Genomic DNA, 7,425 nt, shown 5'->3' with positions numbered 1-7,425 from the left:
ACACTCAGACTCTCACTGCATGGACAGCTAGTGGAAAACAGACACACCCTTGACAATAATGAGACTAAAACTTGAGTTTGCCTTTTTAACTATTTATGTTCTAAGTTAAGCTTTGATAACATTCAAATGTCAAATTTTCTCATTCTTATAAGAAGTTGAATTAATTGCCTTGTATTTATTTTAGCAATTATTCAATGTACTTCCATTATAGGATGTATAGTATAATTGATTTTTGTAAATAAAATATTTTTGATAAGATTACTGTCTCTTTTTTTCTAAGGGAAGGTGGTGGAGCTGTTTATCTGACTGTAATGGTACAAGTCTGAAACTGGGGTGTGTAGAAAAATATCATGACTGGTGAAAGATAATATATCAGCTGATGATTCCTATACTGAGTAGAAATCTTCCAAATTGGTGTGGTTTGAAAATCTGGAAATCCCCAGAGGGATGGAGACAGAGACACCTTATCAACTATCATTAACTTTGTCTCTGAATTCTTCCCCTATGCTTCCTACATAGTTTCCAAAATTTTTATCATATTAATTTTTCATAGCTGGAAAAATTGCAGAAGTGACGAAAAGCAATAAACAAGTTTATCATTGAATTACTCATACAAAACAACAAAACCTTAAAGTAATTAAAATCAAATGCCATTGGGCAACAGTTAAATGGTTTATTAACAGTATATGTTAATATCATAAATAACAGTTAAATGGAATGTTGTCAGCCACTAAAGACACTATCAGAGACTATATGAGAATGTCATACTTGAACTTACATGACCATTTTGTACAGTAGCATCCTAATTTTGTAATGACCAGGGTTTAAATGTGATTATATCTAATTATGGCAATATGGCTAATTCATAGTTTGTATAAACTTTCTGTATTTTTCTAGTATCATACACATGTATTGTCTTTACACAAAGGAAAAGTGTAATAAATGCCATTTTTAAAAAGTAGGTTGAGGTATTGAATAGCATTTGCTTGCTTGAGGAATTTTGATGCTTAATTGTTTTATTTTTCCAGTTATCACTAAAATTCATCTATTTTTCTAAATTATTTTATTGGTTTCTAAGAATCCTTCATTTCTTTGACAATGCTACCATGAAGCTAGATCTACCAGATAGTTGGGATTCGTAGGGACCAGAGATATTCTTGACTATAGTTCTAGAAATTTAACACTCAAGTCTCTTGATACTATAGCAAGGTTTGGCAATCTTGTAATGTAGAAAGACAGTCTATATTTCTGATGTTGATGACCTGAAGGTATGTTATGAAAATTCTCACATCTACTATCTTAGCGCAAAGAAAACATGCACAGGTGATATGTAAATTACTTCATGAGTCTTTGGTCCAAAGCACTTTGATCATGACCATAGAAATTTGGAGGTTTTGAATAATGTTAATATTATAGATCATCTTTATGAAATTTGCAAAACAATGTTACAATAATAAATCAAAGACAGTTCTTAGTTTGTTAGCATTACCAAAGCAGCTATGAGACAGGTTATGCTGAAAACCACAGACTACAGTAGAAGTCACTGGCCACTATTTCTCTACTTGCTTGCAATCCCTTTATATCAATCTTCCTTTCCTTCAGATCTTTTCTGCTTTATCACATGTGCAATATGAATAAGAGAACAGGATATGGTGATCTCTTTGGAAGTTTCCTGTGCCAATTAACTACTGTTCAATTCAACTTCAATCCAGTTCACAGGACATGTGTAGAAAAAAATCCACTTTCTTTGCCAGGACATAACATGAATACCCTTGACCCAGTTCTCTATGGAGCCCTGGCTATCCCTTGAAGCTTCATGACCAGGCATCCACTGTGCACATTTATTAATATCTTAGCATTTTGGTTCTCAGGCTCCCACAGGAACAGCCCATTAAGCTCTGATTACAATATCTTAGGGATTCTTCAGCACAGTCTCCAAACTCCTCTATCCACTACCCCCACTTGCACAGCTGTTCTAAGACAATGAATCACAGGAGCAGGGTTATCCCAGAAGCAGTCAAGTCTTTGCTACCAATTTTCTGTACTTCCCTAACTATTGTGAGAAAAAAAGTAATGTATGTGGCATGTGTGTGTTTGTGTGTGTGTGTAAACTAGAGAAAGGAAGAGTTTATTTTGCTTCACAGTCTATCACATGGAGGGATTATGGAGCAACTGGTCACACTGTATCTATAATTAGGATCACATTGAATCTTCAGTTAGGAAGCGCAGTCATGGGTTCCAGTTGTCAGCTTGATTTGCCCTTTCTATCCCATTCAGAACCATTTCCTATAGGATGGCACCACCCACATTCAGGGTCATTCTTCATTTCTCAGTTAAAGTACTCCAGAGATAACTCTTGTCAAAGCACTTAGTAATATATTGCCATGGTGATCAGAATATATTATCACATGGTCTTGCTGGTTATTTCTTCATTGGAGCTTTTAAACTTTTCTCTAGATCCTCATTAAAACTCTAATACTCTCTTATGAACTGTGTAAGTATCCAGTGTGTGATGATGTCCAGAACAAATTTCATCTCTGACAACTTGGCATCTGACAAAATAGGGCTTTCAGAATGTTCAAAATATTGGGACAGTAGGAGAGAAAGGATGTGACATTGGCACCCAGGGGATTATAGTTCTCACTGCACCTCAGTGTCTTATTTGACACCCTGCTTGTTAGTTTGAAGAGTCTATCCCTACTGCAATATCTTTAGTAATGTTATTGAGATTTAAAAAATAATAACTGAAAGGGGAAGTCATTTGACGTTCAGAGGAAGTCTTCAGATTTTGTTATGGTTGTATTTACGAATGTTGGGAGATACTCAGATTTTTTTCCATGATAGAGAAATGTAGGTCATCCATTCTTCTTGTACACTTCTCTTCAGTCTTACCATGATTGTCCCTGGCCAACCTCTCAGCACCTTGTGCTTATCAGCAGAGACATCTGCCTCTTATCCATTCTTGCTGCTCTTTATTTCCTTATGAAACAGTCAGTGGGAGGGCTTGTCACCCACCTGCTTGGATGGCTTTGTGTGCCATTTTGCTTAGGATGCCATGCTCCATAAGCTTCAATAGATTCACTATTGTCTCTTTTCATAGCTGCTTGCTAAACATGCCTCTTCCTTATTTATTATACACTTGCACTTCGTTTTATTTTTTTCTGTTCCCTGGCTAACACAAGCTTGTTCTTTCTCTGGGTCATGAAGAGCTAATACTTATTTGGCCCAAAGCACTCTTCTCCAAGAAGTTACCATGGTTGATTCCTTCTTGTCATACAGATCACCTCCTCAAGACACCTTACCTGACCATGCTGTGGATTGTGGTACTCTAATCCCCTCCAATGTCTGCTACCACTTTCTTTTACTTTACTCAAAGGTTTGTTTTTTTTTTTATCATTATTGGAAGGTAGAATGTTCATTTATTTACTAGACTGTATGGTAACTCCCTTACTACATAGGACATAAACATCAGAGACCAGAGCCACACTGTGTATCTCAGTGCCAAGAACAGTGCTTGGAATACAGAAAGTGCTAACGAATGTGGCTTAATTCACATACACATGGAGTTGTGTCAAATATCATCGACTTCCCATAAATTTAGTAGTAAAATAACTTATAGTATTATTGGATTTTCCCTTTGCCAGACAATGTCATTTCCATAGAAACCCTTAGAAAAAAATTCAAAACATTTTTCAAAATATGATTACATCATTTCCCTGTATTCCCTTTCCTTCTTCTTACTCCTCCCACCCACACAACTACATTTTCTACCCCTACTCCTCCTGTTGCCTGACTCCCTTCCAAATTCTTCCCCTCTCTTCCTGTATTGTTGCTATATATATATATGTGTGTGTGTATATATATATATATATATGTATATGCATCCATGTATGAATACAACTTACAGAGTCTCTTCAGCATTGCACGTACATGATTTCCTGGCTGATCACCGGTATTATGTATCTAATTAGAGGGTCACTCTGTGGGGGAAGGCTATCCCTTCCCTGTTAGCATGTCTGTCAGTGTTGCCCTTAATCATGTCTTACTTAGGCATTCATATTGTTGCGATATCATGGCTGAAATTTGCCTGCCATTTCTAGGAGACACAATCCCATGGCAGGTTTCAGAGAACTCTGGTTTTTATGTCTTTTCCTACCTACTTCTGCCATGTCTCCTTTTGTAGAGGATCCACTGGGGCTGTGATCCCCAAGGTCAGTTGTGCTATTTATATTAACCAGTTGTGGCTTTTTGTAAAAGTGGGGGTTCTTTTTGAAACAGATGTTGTCCACAGATGTTAGCCTTCTGTCCACACGATGAGATACCATCTTTCAATGGCCAGAAGTATCTTTGAGGGAAGTTGACTTTGGACCTGATTGACCAACACTGAAGCCTATGACAAACTCAGTGGAAACAAAAGTTGAAAGCTAATTTGTTCTTTGAATGATAAAACCTAAGTTTTCTTCTTCACCCTGCCATTTACTGCCATGAATTAAGAACTTTTTCCTAGAGACCCAAGCAAATACTTTTAAAATGGATGGCATGATTTTGGGTAGACTGTGAAACCAGAGTGATGTCTCTTTAGAATGTTTTTGATCAGTCCCACAGGAATGTGTATTTAAGCCCCAATATGTCTTTCTTATCTGGTAGCATTTTTTTTCCAGTCTAAATATGAGGCTGTTAATCTAAGGAAGGTAAACACTTCTGTAATACTGAAGTTACTACTTTCTAAACATCTAGCCCAGGATGAAAGCAGTCTTGCTCTGTACAGTCAAGGATGTAGGTATTGGGCTGTGATTTGTAACTAGCAGTAACTTTCCCTAATTAGAGTTTTGGCAGAAGAAGCTCAGAAATTGGGAACACAAAGGAAGCTGAAAACTCCTAGCGACCTTCCCCTGATGATGACAGACCGAGGCTGCTGGTGTTGCTGTGATCCCAGCAGGTGGCTGCTTTCCAAATTGTTCAAAATTACTTCTGGGCATATAGAGATGATATCTCACTGAATGGACGGAAGCCCAGACTGCATGAGGCTTGTTTGAGAAAGTGTCTCCATGGGAATGACATTATCTGGCAAGGGGTGACTCCAATGATGCTGTAGGTATTTCCCTTTTTCCCTCCTCATGCTTGACTCATTTCCTTCATAGACAAGATACGGAGTAGCCTGTAGAATTACAATTGGGTAAGAATCCATCTATAAAGGTTGAATTATTTCTCTAGAGCTGATGTAATGCAGCTGAGTTCCAGAGTCCAATAAATGTGGCCTTTCTTAGTAATAACCTTCATCTTCTTTTCCCTTTACTATTGGGAATGGGAACAGATAACAAACCAACTTTTCTACTCAAAACCCACTGACAAGGTAAACTAGTTTATTTTTTTCTACTTAAAACAAATTGGTAGAATGAAGGCAGACTTAACTTTAGATTGCACACTGGTTAGTAGATAATCACGCCAATTCAGCCACATCCTATTCAAGTCACTTTGGTTAGTTGACTTTTTAAGGCTTCAAACACCTTATCCGATTACTCTACGTATGAACTTTAGTGGTTTTAGGTCCCTTCAAACACTTGAAGAACAATTAGTGCTGCAAGATTTTGCTTTGTAAAGAAAAACAAGGTTCTTTGGAGGGGTCCACAACTGCTCATTTGGCTAATGAGAAGCCTCTGCTAGAAATCTCACTAAGGTTTGAAAATAGTCCCTAATGAATGAGAATGATAAGGCTGGAAAGTTTGTTCCCACACTGAGTTTTTCTGGGTCCAAGGGGTATATTTTATTAGTCATTTAACATGCTTTCCAAATAAGATTATTTTCTGGGTAAAGTGATTTTTTTTCTATCAGATATCTTGTTATTATTTTGGTCTGTAATTTCGCCTCTTTTGAATATCTGGCACAGTATAGTGGTCCATAAATGTTACTTTCCTTCTGTTTCTAGAACTCAATATATTATTGAATTTCATCAGGGTTCATGCCAGAGGAAACAAAGAAGAATGAACTTACATGAAGATAATAATTAATCGTCTACACACTAAAGAAGAGAGTCTGATTAGCCTGTGTTTAACACCCCATATCTTTAAAAATTATAGCTGTAAAGTAGCTCCTGAATGGTGTCTGTGGAGCCCAGCACTTGGAAGATAAGAGGAGATGGACAGTGTCAGCCACATGCAGTAATCAAATACAAGTCAATTTAAACAAATCAGGTGAAGTAATGTGATGGGGACTACAGAAACCAACTCCATCTTCTATGAACTTCTGAACAGCATTCCAAGTCCTGGGAGTTTCTGCCACAGACGCTTCCTGCATGGGTAAGTGAAAGGTGTGCTGGGCGCCTTTCCTTTTGCCCAGCATGATCTTGACTTAACTTTATTGTTAGGCTGTGCCTTTTTTTTTGTATCTGTCACTCCATTATCCCATCTACAATGAGCTTGTCTCTTGTAATGCACAATGTCTGTAAAATCCTTTCACTTGGCCTTCAATCGTCACCTTTAAACCCCTAATAAAATGAGTAAGAACTCAGGAGGCTTATACTACACAATCCAGGACTAAAGGCTTTATCATTGTTGATTTTTCCCCAGTTCCAGAAACAAACCTCTCAAATGAATTCTTAGTATTTATTATACATCTCTACACGTGTTCCTAGCATACATTCCTTGAGATGGAATTCGCCTCTAATTTTACCTACGGTTTAATGCAAAGTGCAACCAGGAAAACCACGTGTAAATTAGTGTGAAAGAGGACAATGGTGTGTAGAAGAAAAGATTTCAGGAAGATGCATTTGCAATGGAGGCCCGAGTCTATTGCCTGAGGTTTCTGGGAATGAAAAAGCCCTCCAGTCTGTCCTTAGTTCGGACAAGGGACTACTGGACTGTGTCTCTGTAACCCCACAGACTGTACTAACCAGAAATTAAAGTTATTTTAGGGCTATTGTAAGTGCAGAGGGAACAACTCAGCATAGGTATTTCCCTGGGAAATTCCTAGGGAGTAACTCAGCTGTCATTCAAAGCAGTACTCAACACTTGGCAGTGGGAGGGATGAGTAACTGTATCCTAAGGCAGAGGAGCTGGCATGGCATGGACTACACTGTGCTCATTTCAGCCTCCCAGGCAGGGAACTTTAGTCAAAATACCTGGCCCAGAGCTCCAGGACCCCTGCATCCCCTGGCCTGTATCTTCTCTACAGCCTGGTAGCTATCCTGCTGCAAGGGACACCGGAGCCAGCCTCTACGAGGAAAGACTCATTTTCTTCCTTCTTCTTTCCATCTCCATGAAGAATTCCCTCCCTTTCATTAGCAAGATGTCCCTTTACAAGATTTCCCATGCTGTCCCTGGCAAGAGTGAACATCCCCAAACACTGGAAAATTCATAATGACAAGGCCTGTTTCATTGCTTCCTGAATTGCTTCACAGCCATTATTTTCTCTTCCTTTCTCAAGAGA

The sequence above is a fragment of the Mesocricetus auratus genome, unplaced genomic scaffold, assembly GCF_017639785.1.
Source record: "Mesocricetus auratus isolate SY011 unplaced genomic scaffold, BCM_Maur_2.0 Super-Scaffold_100023, whole genome shotgun sequence".
In the NCBI taxonomy this organism is placed as follows: Eukaryota; Metazoa; Chordata; class Mammalia; order Rodentia; family Cricetidae; genus Mesocricetus; species Mesocricetus auratus.
The sequence above is the reverse complement of the archived record's forward strand: the minus strand, read 5'-3'. Positions refer to the sequence as shown.